The sequence below is a fragment of the Palaemon carinicauda genome, chromosome 4 (genome assembly GCF_036898095.1).
Source record: "Palaemon carinicauda isolate YSFRI2023 chromosome 4, ASM3689809v2, whole genome shotgun sequence".
Lineage (NCBI taxonomy): Eukaryota > Metazoa > Arthropoda > Malacostraca > Decapoda > Palaemonidae > Palaemon > Palaemon carinicauda.
In genome coordinates this window covers 72683505-72696641 of record NC_090728.1, presented here as the reverse complement: position 1 = coordinate 72696641, position 13137 = coordinate 72683505, and positions in this window count along the sequence as shown.

Here is a 13137-nt window from a genome sequence, read left to right as displayed (position 1 = left end):
CTCCAAATCCAACGCCAGCATCAGATTTGGAGCCATCAGTATAGATAAAAGTTGATCCTCTATGTTCTTTAACATGTTCATTAAAAAGAGACCTGGCTTCTATGTCAGACATATTCTTCTTATCTCCAATAAAATATTTACAAAAAGATATCTCTGGTAACTTCCATGGAGGCGTTGATGATACCTTGAATGGAAGTACCTTATTTCTAATTATATCCAGACTATTTAATAAACGTTTCACCCGAAAGCCATAAGGTTGAGGAGATTTTGGGTGCAACTCAAAGTATGATGCGTGTCTTACAAGGCTTGCAGTCTGAAAGGCTAGAGAGTTAGGGAGTCTTTGCAATCTAAACCAATACCGAAGAATGGAAGACATTCGGTAAAGGTCTAGAGGTAACTCTCCAGCATCAACAAGGAGACTTGGGATAGGCGAGGTTTTAAAAGCTCCAGTAGACAATCTAATACCTGCATGATGTATCGAATCTAATATTTTTAACTGGCTTGGGGTGGCTGAAGAATATACCTCACAACCATAACTAATTTTGGAAAAAATCAAGGCCTTGTATAATTTTAAAATAGTATTGCGGTCTGCCCCCCATGATGTATGGGACAATACTTTTAAGATATTCAGAGCTTCAACACATTTAGTTTTTAGCGCTTTTAGGTGAGAAACCCATGTAAGTTTACAGTCAAATATCAAACCTAAAAATTTGGTTTCCGATACACATGGTATCCGTTGACCTTTAATGTATATATCCGGGTCTGGATGTACTCCCCGGATACGACAAAAATGGACAATGGTAGTTTTACTTGTCGAGAACTTAAATCCATTCATGTCAGCCCACTGGATAATTTTATCAATAGAGAGTTGGATTTTTCTCTCAACCATTGCCATTCTTGTGCCAGCAAATGATATTGAGAGATCATCCACAAATAATGTTGAGAGAACATCCTGGGGAATGGCTGAGGATATCCCATTAATTGCTAGTGCAAAAAGGGTTACACTCAGCACACTACCCTGAGGAACTCCTTCTTCCTGGCACTTACTCTCTGACAGTGTTTCCCCAACTCTCACTTGAAAAACTCTACGTGAAAGAAATGCCTGAATAAATAGTGGCAGCTCTCCTCTCAATCCCAATTCATGAATGGTTTTAAGAATACCATATCTCCATGTGGTATCATATGCCTTTTCAAGGTCAAAAAATACTGTAACATGGTGCTGTTTGGAAGCAAAGGCTTCACAAATAGAAGATTCAAGTCGTATCAACACATCAGTCGTTGAGTGCATTTTTCGGAATCCACATTGAATCGGTGATAAAATACCTTTCTTTTCAAGGTACCATATCAGCCTTGCATTGACCATCTTCTCCATGATTTTACATAAACAAGATGTCAATGCAATAGGACGATAGTTTGCTGCTAAAAACTTGTCTTTACCGGGTTTTAAAAAGGCTAAAATAATGGCTAGTTCCCAAACACTTGGGTAACTATGATCATGCCATATTCTATTAATAATGCTTAAAATAAATGGCTTTGTATTAAAATGTACATGTTTAATCATTGCATATGGAATTCCATCGGGTCCAGGGGCTGTATCGTTGCAATGAGCAAGTGCGGAATTAAATTCTCTTTCAGTGAAAGGAGAATTATACGACTCTTCCCTTCTTGTTGCAAAATTTAAAATTTTCTTTTCTTCAGTGCTCCTATACTGGTGACCAGGGGCTCCTTCACACTTGCTGGATACATTTGAAAAATGATTAGCCAGTGCATTGCTAACTTCATTTGCTTCAGTTACATACTGGCCATTCACCTTCAACACTGGTGGTGGGTTGGGGGTGAATTTGCCAGCTATCTTTTTTACTTTCCTCCACACAGAAGATGGTGGTGTTCTACTGTTAATGGAGGAAACAAAAGACATCCATGACTGGCGTCTTGCTTCTTTCATGGCACGACGGAACTGTGCTCTACATTTCTTGTACATAGTTAAATTCTCATCAGTTCTGCGTCTACGCAATCGTGTTAGAGATCTTCTTGTGGCTCTGTGGAGTGCAGTTAGTTCTGAAGACCACCACGGGACTGGTCGTCGTTTGAATAACCCTGTTGTTTTGGGAATTGAATTGACTCCTGCTGTATGAAGAGTTCCATTCAGTAGGTCTATGGCATCATCAACACTTTCAAACTGTTCTGCTCTCCCTTCGATTTCACTTAGCTCGGAAAATTTAACCCAGTCTGCCTTGTCTAGATTCCAACGTGGCGATCTTTGCAAAGGCGGACCCTTGTTGGTGTTTATAATGATTGGTGCATGATCACTAGTATGCCAATCATCTAATGTCCTCCAATCAAAATCAAGAAGGCAGTTAGAGCTTGCAATTGAAAGGTCAATGCATGACAAAGTACCTGTCTGAACATGGAAGTGTGTGGGCTCTCCTGTATTAAGGAGTCCCACATCCTCATTCTCCAAAATTGATGAGATAATATTGCCCCTTGTGTTTGCTAAAATATCACCCCATAAAGGATGTCTACCATTCATATCTCCCAGTAAGAGAAAAGGTTGAGGGAGTTGTTGAATGACCTCTACTAAATCATCATATAAAATATTATCATTTGGAGGTAAGTACAGAGAGCATATTGTATATTTTCTCACTACATCAATTTGTACAACAACTGCCTGCAGGGTTGTACGTATAGACATGGGTATTTGGGGAACATCTCGACGAATGTACATGAGACTTCCGCCATGGCTCCCTGCTTGTTGATTATATGGTGTTCTATAGCTAACATACTCTCGAGGACTAGGAGTGTTAGAATCAAGCATACTTTCCTGTAGACATACAATTATGGGGGAATGCTCATGAATTAGGAGCTTAAGTTCTTCATATTTCGCCCTCAAACCCTGACAGTTCCATTGCAAAATGGAGGAGAAAACTATGGATTATTTCTGGAAGACATCTTGGATGAGGTCTTCCCATTAGCAGTTTTTAATCTAACATTATTACCTGTAGGTTTCTTCAGAGGTGGTCTTGTTATGTTGGGTTTTACGTTGGTGTTTTTCTTTGTATCTTTTTTATCTATTTGTTGAGGGGGATGGTGGACCTCAACTTGAATTTCTGATTTATTCAAATTATCTTCTGGTTGATCGGCAACATCAACAGACAAAACATCATATTTATTTGATGTCATAATTCTAGTATTTCTTATGGAAGGGGGTGAGAGAGATGGAGGTCTCTCTCTTTTACGATTAGTAGGTTGTGAGTTACCAGGTTTTTGTACCTTCCCCACTACAGGTACACCTGATAACTTGGTGTCAGGTGGAATCTCCATTAAATCAGGCAAGGATATGGCCTGGGAGAGGTTAGTACTATCCTTTGTAATGGGGGACAAAGGTTTGATAGTGGTGGGCAATGTCTTTTGGTTGATACTCAATGATAAATCTTTAGGAGGAGATATTCTTGTCTTATGCAGCACTTTATCAATAGATGGTGAATTCCTTTCTCGAGAACTACCTACAGTAGTAGGTGGGCGAGATGATTCCCGAGGAACTTTTTCTCCAGTTTTTAATGTCTTTGCATAAGTGTTAGATTTATTTAATAATCTCTTGGCATGCCCCACGCTTACATGTTCAATAATTGATTTATTGAGGGCAGCCTCTTCTAACTTATAAAACTGGCAGCTCCTATCATTAGATTTATGATTAGAGTTGCAGTTTAAGCACCTTGCCTCAAATGTACATTCCCCATGGTAAATATTGGAGCAAGTATTACAAATTCTTTCACTATTGCAAACTTTGGAAGGATGTCCAAATTTAAAGCAATTATAACATTGCAGTGGCTTTTGCTTGAAAGGTTGAACTCTGATCCTTTCATTTTCTATGTCTATGTGGGAAGGTACATCGGCATCCTGGAAAGTAAGAACAATCATTGATGTTCCAGGTACTTTATGAACTTTCCACACTGATAGAGGACACATAGTCAATATCTCTTCTTCAGTAAATTCATACAGATCCCTATTAAAAACCACTCCCCTTCCATAGCTGAAGTTTAGATGGGGTTTGATGTCCAATTTTATATCATCATTTACTGTCTTCAAATTGGACAGTATAACAGACTGTGTATATGACTTGGCCTTTATCAGGTAACTTTTCTTACCGAATCGAGATATATCTCCAGGTGCGATCGTACCTACCTTCCTCTGAAGAAATTTGCAGACCTTGAAATAATTTTCCGTACCTCCTACAGATTGAGCAAGAAGCCACATTGGTGGTTTTGGCTTTCTTTGGGATGGCATATCTGCCTCTATATCTTTATCAGCCCAGTCTGCTGGTCTGTAGACATCCAGATCTTTAGGTGCCCCATCACACAGAGCACCCTTAACACTCATATTACCTACTTTAATATCAACAATATTACAGCTTGCATTAAATGCTTCCTCATGACAATTGAATGATAACCAAGATTCCCAATTATCATCTTGAAGTTTCATTCTAATTTCTTTTATTAATCCATAACACTCAAATATTTTATGTAGCATATCATAATTAGTTTCTAATGGGATTTGGGTAATGTGCAGGACATTCAATTTTCCTGTGTTGCCCAAATTACCCTTTTTCCGAGTGTTTAAAGAATAGTCCTTTTTAGTTCCTACGTCGTCAACGGAGTTTTCTTTAAATGAATTGCCAGAGGTCGTCAACAGTGCCGGGGGCGAGTCAGCATATCCAGGGGAGGTGGGGTCATTTTCACAAGAATCCATCATAAAAAAGAAGAGAGAAGAGTGATTTTTTGAAGTTTGATTTACCTGCTTGAGAACATTAAGGCATCACATGTTGGGAAGGAAATTTACACTCTCCACTACCGGCACAGTGAGAGTATACTTCCCAGATGGTCCACTCCATACCCTACCCGAAGGATAGCATCAAAACAGATATAGAGGCACAGGTGTAAGCTGAACCCGCCTGTTAGGACTGAGACCAAGAAACTATGGAATCATCCTCCCCATATCTGTAATGACGGGCTTCCGGCCAAAAGCCGAGAGTCCTACCCCAAGCGTTGGATCCCCCTGGATTCCGAAGACCCAACACTTGAGAATAGTTCCGCCAAAGAGGTCCAAACCATCTTCGGGATGGCTGAGATCATCCAATACTCTCACATATAGCTTTGAGCACAAACACCTCCCAACCGTGACACCTTTCCCATTCATCAAAGCAGGCAGCAATACCGGATGTATAAACATCCGCCTAAGTGGCAATAACAGATGTAGAAACATCCATGCCATAAAAAAGAGAAAAAAAAATAATAAACACACATATATATGTAAATATATACACATACATATGGGAAATTTTACTCATAGGGTTGGGACAGCAACATGAAGGAAAGTTTATAATATTAGGAGAAGGTTGAAGCCATATAAAGAGGAAGAAAAAGATGAAAGAGAGAAATTTAGATTCGAACTGGGGGAGCAATTTCCCGAAGTTCCAGAGCCCTCTTGCCCGTCACCAAGATTCAGCACGGGAATGAAATGCCGTGCTGAAGCTCAATGACTACATCAAGGCATTCTCTCATTAAGAGGGGGATCCCTTTTGACTACTTCTGACTCCTACCATACGCCTCCCACTGGGAGAATGGCCGCTCCCGACACTCATTGCAAGTTGAGGCCTGGCTGCAAGACTGTCCTCTGCGATACGGGCATAAAAGGTGAGGATCTGTCTCTCTCTTAGACACAAAGGTGCCATACTTACAACCCGACACCTTCGGGCAAGTTTGCATCTCCGGGATCCTCACCAAAGACACTTACACACAACCAGGCTGAAAAAAGGCAAAAAGTTTAGTGAGCCAGTACTCCAGTAATGAGAATGTATGTTCACACCTATGACTGAAATCAAAGTAGTCTGTCACTGAGGCAGCATGTGGTTGGTGCTTTCCTCACTACCGACTGTAACCCAGTTGGTTGTTTACACCTTCTTGTAAATTTTAACAGCTGTGAACTACAGCTTTACTGTTATCTATCCTATGTAAAGTACGAGGATTTACATATGTACCAGAACAAAGTAAATTTCCAATCAAGAATTATACCTAAAACTTTAAAGTTGTACATAGTTAAAGAAACATTATAAAGGAAGTAATCTGGATGTTGAAGAGCCCCTGTCCTCGACCTACTAACCAATCACACTTTGATTTTGTTCAAGTTCAACTTCATGCCCCATAATTTGCATCATAGTACAGAGGCTATGGCACTACCCAAGACTACAGAACAATGTTTGATTTTGGAGTCCTTCTAGAAGAGCTGCTTGCTATAGCTAAAGAGTCTCTTCTACTCTTAACAAGAGGAAGCTGTAGTTAACCTCTTTAGAGATGAAGATTGTTTGGTAACTTCAGTGTTGTCAAGTGTATGAGGAGAGAGGAGAAGGTGTAAAGAATAGGCCAGACTATTCTGTGTATGTGTCAGCAAAGATGAAGTGAGCTGTAACTAGAGAGAGGGATCAAATGTAGTAGTCTGGCAAATCAAAGGACCCAATAACTCTCTAGTGGTAGTATCCCAACAGGTGGCTGGTACCTTGTCCAACCTACTACCTAAGGAAGACCATATATCAAATTTCTATGCCCACTATGGTGTCCACCAACAACAACTTTTTACAATCTGTTTCTTTAAAAATCTAATAATGATGCAAAGAAACGACCCATCTACTCCCAACTGTTTTGAGTTGGAAATATGGGAATACTGCTTACAGTATACAGTGGTACTGTAATATCAGACTTTGGTCTACTTATGCAAAAGAGAGCTCAATTTTTAACTTACAGATATCTTAACATCATTATGTTAAGAAAAAACAGTAGTAAAATAGCTGAGTTTATGAGTAACTCTGAATACAAGTAAAACGGCATACAAGCATACCAATTCAAATCAGTTTACGAGCATTGTATACAACTGCAAGCAAAAATTACCCTACGTATGAGCATTAGTTTTTACAAGTACTAATGAGACTAGCACATGAAGTGCAGAAATCAGTAATGCAGTACCCATACACAACCACGCAGTGTTCTAAGGCTCTTTACACCATTTTATTTCACAGCTCGTAACCCCCTTGCTCGGAGCTAACTCTTTCACTCTCCAACCAGCACTGGTAGAAGAATAATTTCGCATGCATGTCTTTGGGTATGCTTTTTCTACAGTTGTGACCGCATGCTCTTGGTCGAATTGTGATAGCTATTTCATCAGAGACTTTTTGTGCTCCACAGTAAAGTTAACAGTATCGATAAAATGGTCCACAAGATGATGATGAAAGACAATAAGGGAAAAAAAACCATGTGTAACTGACCTGCAAAAACTATACTGTACATTCATACAACATCATGATTTGTACAATTAAAATTTTCTACAAAAGATGATATCAAAACATTGGATGATGTGAAACCGGTGCAGACATGGAAGAAATCAACGACAACATGTTCTTAACCCTGAAAGGTTTCTACTTATCTGGCCTCATAAGACACAGAAAGTGACAGGATTACCGAAAAACTACTATACAGTATTTAAAAAAAAGCAATGGTATTGGAGTTGCACAACGTGCAGCATAAAAAAAAATCTGGAGATTTCAAGTGAGGAGTGAAAAAACAGTCGTCTCTGGATAAGTTCCTTGTCAAAATTGAACGTAATGGTGTAAAAAAGATAACCAAGTGTCCAGAAAGCATAAAGAAAGTGATTAAGTTAGTGGTAGTGAAAGTCGTTTAAGAGAGAACTCCTGATAAAGTTATATAGGGAGATTTTTCGTCCAACTCCTCCTCCTCTCGTCTTCCTCACGCCAGCAACAACTCTCCTCAAAAGGTAAAATGTGAGTTAATTTGCCGATATTTCTATTTTTCATAGTGAATTATTAATTTGTATTTCTTTCTGACGTTAGGGGTTATAATTATTTCACTAAAATGACAGATTCGTAGATAATTTGTATTTTTCCCAACTATACAAACCTTAGCTATTTAAAAGGGGATTACTTTCGGCGTAGCTGAAATGACGAGCCATTAATTTTTAACGAGGGTTTACTACCCACACCGCTAGTTAGCGGGGGTAGGGGAGGGTAGCTTGCAAACCCCACCCCCTCTCACACACCTGTGCTTGAGCTCACTTTGCTTGGAGGTAGGACTTCAAGGGGGATAGGGCTGGCGGGCAAGTTTGGTTAAATAGCTAAGGTTTGTATACTTAAGAAAAATACAAATTATCTACGAATTTGTCATTTATCCAGTAACTGGAATACAAACCACGCTATTTAATAGGGGTGACTCGCCCATTAAGAAGGGTGGACGTCCCAGCCAGTCTGGCTTTTGGCTTTGCCCGGGGACTCCTTATTTGAGTGTGTAAGCACTCAAGAAATAAGGAGTCCCTGCACCTCACTAGAACCTTGCTACGCAAGGTCTGTGGCCTACGCAAGCTGTGTGTGAAGGTATGAAGAAGTGTGACTCGTCCTAGAAAGTTGTTCTTAAGTTCTTTAGATGGAAACTTGTAGACTAGGACTTTCCCAATACCACCTCGTCAGGGTATGGGAACTTAACACTATCAATCTTAATACTAGGAACACAAGGGAGCATGGTTTACCTGCAGTGGTTTGATGTCAGCTATGTAGAGAAGCCAGGATGCTGCTTTCCCCAAGAGACGGGATGATGAAAAGAATAAGGGCCAGTCAAACCTTTTCATTCATGCAGACTAAAACAGGGTAACAATGCCCTCAACCTTCTGCTACTTGTCCAATAAGGAGCTTGAGGTTTTAAACTAGCTGTTGTGCAGCCACCACAAGACCGATAGAGAACGTATCGAGTCTTCTGTGGGTCATGTCTTGCAGGTAGTGGGATGTGAACATTGTTTGATGTTTCCACACCCCAGCTTGAAGAACCTGCGTCACTGAAAAATTTCTTTTGAAGGCCAGGGACGTAGCTATGCCCCTGACATCATGTGCTCTGGGGCGACGTGACGGAGGAGGGTCTGGATTCAGAGCAAGGTCAATGACCCTGCGAATCCATGCAGAGATGGTGTTCTTGGTGACCCTCCTCTTAGTCCTTCCTGTGCTGACGAATAGTGCTGACACACAAGGACGGGCTGCAGCTGTTCTTTTGAGGTACAGCCTCAAGCTCTGGGTCATCTGTTACAGTACGGAGACTAGAAATCCAGAAGGAGTCGAATCGAGGATCCGCTTCTCCTGGATTCTGAGTCTTAGCAATAAACTCAGGGACGAAGCTGAACATTACCTCCCCACATCCCCTTGAATGGGCGATGTCATACGAGAGACCATGAAGTTCCCTGACTCGCTTGGCCAAGGCCAAAGCTAGCAGGAATATCGTCTTCCAGGTTAGGTGGCGATCTGATACCTGGCGTAATGGTTTATAGGGAGGTCTCTTAAGAGACCTGAGAACTCGAACCACGTTCCATGGGGGAGGTCTCACTTCCGACTGAGGGCAGGTAAGTTCATAACTACGTATGAGTAGAGAAAGTTCTAGCGATGAGGAAATGTCCATTCCTTTCAGCCTGAAGGCGAGACTTAAGGCTGAGCGATAGCCTTTCACTGCCAAGACTGAAAGGCGCATTTCTTCACGCAAATACACGAGGAACTCCGCTATTGTTGGAATAGTGGCATCGAGTGGAGAGATACCCCTTCCACGACACCAACCACAGAAGACTTTCCACTTTGCCTGGTAGACTGCTGCTGAAGACTTTCACAGGTGTCCAGACATCCTGATCGCAACTTGTTGTGAAAATCATCTCTCAGAGAGATGTTGGATAGTCTCCAGGCGTGAAGCCGTAGTGAACCTACGGCTTTGTGGAAGATGTTGGCATGTGGTTGTCTGAGTAGATTGTGTCGTGGAGGGAGTTTTCTTGGTGGCTCGGTTAGGAGTTGCAGAAGGTCCGGGAACCATTCCGCGTGATGCCATAGCAGAGCTATGAGGGTCATTGAAAGATTGACTGATGTTCTGGTCTTGTTGAGCACCCTCCTCATCAGACAGAACAGGGGGAAAGGCGTAAACGTCGATGTTGTCCCACCGTTGTTGGAAAGCATCTTGCCAGAGAGCCTTGGGGTCTGGGACTGGGGAACAGTACAGCGGGAACCTGAATTTCAGGGCCGTTGCGAAGAGGTCCACAGTCGGAGAACCCCACAAAGTCAGGACTTTGTTGGCTACTAGATGATCCAAAGACCACTCGGTACTCACTATCTGAGATGCTCTGCTCAGGTTGTCGGCGAGCACATTCCTTTTGCCCGGAATGAAGCGTGCCAATAGTGGTATCGAGTGGATTTCGGCCCATCTCAGTATCTCTACTGCTAGATGGGATAGCTGCTGTGAAAAAGTACCTCCTTGTTTGTTGATGTAGGCCACTACTGTGGTGGTGTCGCTCATCACCACCACAGAGTGACTTGCCAGGTACTGTTGGAACTGTTGAAGGGCCAGAAAGATGGCCTTCATCTCTAGGAGATATATGTGGAGGTACTTTTCTGACTCTGACCAGAGGTCTGAGGTCGTGTGGTGCAGCACGTGGGACCCCAACCCTTTTTTTTGAAGCGTCCGAAAACAGCATCAACTCCGGGGGGAAGACGAGAAGATCCACTCCTTTTCGTAGGTTCTCATCTGCCACCCACCACTAGAGATCTGTCAGTTCCGCAGGTCCCAGGGGATCTGGATGTCCGGGGAGTCGTACGCTTGATTCCACCGGGACTTGAGTCGCCACTGGAGGGATCTCATCCTGAGGCGACCATTGGGAACTAAACGGGCCAGCGATGAAAGGTGACCGAGGAGACGTAACCACGATTGGGCTGGAAGTTCTTCTCGTCTGAGAAAAGGTCTTGCGCCTTCCTCAGCCTTGCTATCCTGTCGTCTGATGGGAAGGCTTTGTGGAGATTGGTGTCTATAATCATGCCTAGGTATACCAGTCTTTGAGTGGGAAGCAGTGAAGACTTCTCGAGATTTACCATGATCCCCAGATCTTGGCAAAGTCTCAGAAGTTTGTCTTGGTGTTGAAGAAGGGTTGACACCAAGTCTGCTAGGATTAACCAGTCATCCAGATAACGGAGGAGACGGATGCCAATCCTGTGTGCCCAAGATGATACTAGGGTGAACACTATGGTGAAGACTTGTGGTGCTGTGGAGGGACCGAAGTACAGCACCTTGAACTGGTACTTTCTGTTGTCTAGGCTGAATCTTAAGTACTTCCTTGAAGACGGATGGACTGGGATCTGGAAGTACGCGTCCTTTAGGTCCAGTGTTCACATGAAGTCTTGCGGTCTTACTGCTAGTCTGACCGTGTCCGCCGTTTCCATGCTGAACGGAGTTTGTTTGACAAACTTGTTCAGAGCTGAGAGGTCGATGACTGGTCTCCAGCCTCCAGACGCCTTCTTTACAAGAAAGAGTCGACTGAAGAAGCCTGGAGATCCGTCGAAGACCTCTTGGAGAGCGCCCTTCTTCAACAGGGTCTGGACTTCTGCCCGAAGGGCATGCCCCCTTGCCGATCCCATGGCAAGGGAGTTCAATGACAATGGATGCGTCGTCAGGGGAGGTAGAGATGTTATGAACGGGACGTGATATCCTAGATTGATCATGGAGATTGTCCAGGAATCGGCCCCGAGTTGCTTCCACCTGTTTGAGCAACTTTGTAGGCATCCCCCAACTGGTGGACATACAGGGGGACTGCCTATCCTAGCGTTTGCGGCCTCGGCTGCTCCCTCTAGGATTCTTGCCTCCCCTGGAGGACTTTTTGGAAGGCAAGCCTTCCGACGAATGCGCCCTCTGGGGGCCGTTGGATCAGCAAGCTGACCTGCAGTCCTCCGAAGAGGAGTCTCTGTAAGTGAACTCCCCCGAGGGGAAGAAACACTAGCAGGAGAGACTGACGATGGACTTAGTTTCTCCCTCATAGGTTGAACAGGAACGGGAGAAACTAAGCCGTCAGCTACCGTAGGGTTTGAAGTGGCAGAGGTGATGGGTGATACCGCATTGGATACCTCTGACACCACAACGTCGACAAGAGACAGAGGATCAATCTCTGACGGTGACGGCGATTGCTTGACAGCGGCACCCAATCGGATGTACAGTAGTTAAGCAAAACCTCCTTCGAGGGCGAACCCGTAAGCGCCAAGGAGGACCAAAGCTGATATAAGGTTAGTGACATATCCTCCCCCGGTGGGAGAGGTGGAGCTGCTTCGCTAGGGGAAGCAACGTCATCTCTCGAGCCCCGAGGTTGGTAAAGAGTACATCGGTCTACGCTACCACTCGACGGTCTCTCGAAAGAGACCGACCGAGTGAGAGCTTCGGAGGAGGTTTGGGCAACGGAAGAAAAGGCCTTGGGTTTTTCTCCTTTCAAAGAAAACTTCGAAGGAGAAATATCCCGTTTGGACTTCTTCCGTCGTCGTGAAAACCTCTCCCACTGGGAGGTAGACCACTTCCTATACTCACTACACCTGTTGTTGCTATCAAACCGTTGGCCCCTACAAGAAGGACAAAGGGCGTGAGGATCAGTCTCAACCGCCGACATGAATGTTCCACAGGGGGGATTGGGAAACCCAGGGCAGGTGCGCATGATCGCAGAGGCCAACTTCACATACAGACCTAGAAAAAGAAAAAGAAAAGACAAAAGCGATTAAATGGCTGCCAAATGACGGCGAGGATGAGAGCGGACACATCCGACTACCATCCGAGCCGAGAGCAAAGCGAGCTCAAGCACAGGTGTGTGAGAGGGGGGTAGCAAGCTACCCTCCCCAACCCCCGCTAACTAGCGGTGTGGGTAGTAAACCCTCGTTAAAAATTAATGGCTCCTCATTTCAGCTACGCCGAAAGTAATACCCCTATTAAATAGCGTGGTTTGTATTCCAGTTACGGAACAATTCTATTTCAAAACCTATAAAAATTAGTGTGTGTGTAAATATGGATGGGTGGATTGCATAGTGTATTTCCTTTACAGTATTTCTAATGGGAAAATTTGTTTTGGTTTGCAAGCTCACTCCAAAAATAATTAAACTCTTAAATTGATGTACCACTGTATCATCAATACTTCAGTCTATGAAAGATTGCATTTAAGTACAAATAGGACCAAATAACTGAAGTAAAAGACAATTCTAACATTATTAGTACATCAGTTTTTGGCAAAACTGATGTACCTATCACACTATTCAGT